This window comes from Condylura cristata, unplaced genomic scaffold (genome assembly GCF_000260355.1).
Source record: "Condylura cristata isolate star-nosed mole 26May11 unplaced genomic scaffold, ConCri1.0 scaffold00007, whole genome shotgun sequence".
In the NCBI taxonomy this organism is placed as follows: Eukaryota; Metazoa; Chordata; class Mammalia; order Eulipotyphla; family Talpidae; genus Condylura; species Condylura cristata.
In genome coordinates this window covers 35,834,244-35,836,221 of record NW_004567108.1, presented here as the reverse complement: position 1 = coordinate 35,836,221, position 1,978 = coordinate 35,834,244, and positions in this window count along the sequence as shown.

Sequence of the window (1,978 nt, the reverse complement as noted above, 5' to 3'; positions counted from 1 at the left end):
AAAAAAAAAAAAAAAAAAAACATTGAAACCAGTAAGCATAAAGCACTGAGAAGTAATTAGGTGGCTCACAGCTACAGGGTAGCACTTTGGGTTTCTGACAGCCCAGAGGGGTTCAGTATCTTGAGACAACAGAAATGAGGCAATAGGTCTTACATGGCCCTGAGCTGGAGGAATGTGTGTGAGACCTGGTTCCCAGCCAGCCACAGTGAACCACAGTTGACACTGCCTACTGGTGCTGGCATCACCATGTCATAAGCATCAAGCTCCAAGCTTCCTATAGTGGGGACTGTTGACTACAGGCTGTTCTGGAAACAGAAAACCAGAGGTTAGATTCAGCAGCATCTTGGAATTCTGAAGACAGTATGTTTCTACCTAGTTAGTTGTATGTTCAACTCTTCAGGAAGTGACTCATACACTAGGGAACAGTTTTAGAGAACATTTTTATCAACTGACTCATTAGAAGAAAGTCTTAGTTTTAGCCAATTCTCATGTATGTCTGCTTATAGAATCACTGGAGTGCTTCCAAACAATTCCCAGGGCCACTCTCAGCTCTGGGCCAATATGAATCAGAATCTTTGGGGGTGGGGCCTGGGCAAATGGTTTTCTAGCTCTTCAGGAGATTCTAATGTGTAAGCCAGAGGTAATACCACTCCTTACAGTGAACGATTCTCAAGGAACCATGCATGCAGACTACCTGGGGGTCTTGTTCAATTGCAGAAAGCCTGGGGCAGGGCCTGCATGCCGCACAAATGCTCACTAATGTTGGCATAGGTGATTCTTGTACCACACTTTGAATAGCAGGGCCCTAAGAGATGGCCCTGAGGTAAATTTGGTCAGTTTGTTACAACTGAGATGAAAAAATGCATAAAATGATGTAAAAATAAACTATATATATATATATATATATATATACATATATACATATATATATAAATTGGTCAGTTTGGTGTCCAAACACTCAGAAATTTCTATTTCAATTCTGACCACCTTAAAATCATTTTTTCTGGGGTAATTTCTTGTGGTAAAATGGAGCAATTTTTAATTTAACAGTAGCATTGGTGCTTAATGAAAATTTGCTTAGGCGATATCTGTCCTGCTGTGTATTTCTCTCTTTGAGCTCTTTTTGGGAGAGAAGGATAGCTTAAAAGGTTCTAATCTCATACATAAAACCATTCACAAGCGGCTGAGGGTTTAGAGTGGAGGCAGGTTTGTAAAGATAATGGCTGATACCAGCAGGGTCTGGTTACCAGAAAGCAGATATGGATGTTTTTTGTCTCTTCGTTTTTGCTGGTTCTGCAATGAGGAACTTTGTAAATACTCAAATGAGTCTGCGTCGGATCATTCTGTGGCGATCCCTTATTCCACTGAGCCTGGGAGAAAACATAAAAAGTAAACTGGGTGTAAATTCCTTTCAGAATGGATGAAAAAGAAACTAAATGATGATAGAGGAACTATAACTTATATGGAAGACAGCGCATTTCAGCAATAATCACAGGTGCCATTTAATACAACGTAGCATTCATTGCTATTTTACCATGTATACCTAGTTCACCAGTGTTAATTACCATGATTGTTTCCTAGAATGGCTATAAACAGTTCTGCACAAACAAATATAAATGACAAATGTAAATACCAGCAAGGATAAGAGAATGCTTGTGGGCATGCTTTAGGAAAGGCAGTTTGGGGCTCTCCCCGGTGGTGCAACGGGTTACAGCACAGCACTGTGAAGCTAGGGCAGTCACTGCAGCATGAGTTCCATCCTCCACCAGGGGTGTGACCCACATGGTGCAGCAGACCTCTCCTCACCCACACACTGCATCCCTCAGCAGTGTATTTCAGTTGATCTGCCGGTTCTGTTCCCAACTCTGTCTCTGGTGAATCCTCTCACCCTCCGCATCTCTGGCCTGTATGCACAAATAAATAAATCTTTAAAAAATAAATAAATAAAATAATGTATGTTAACATGTAATGGCTTTAT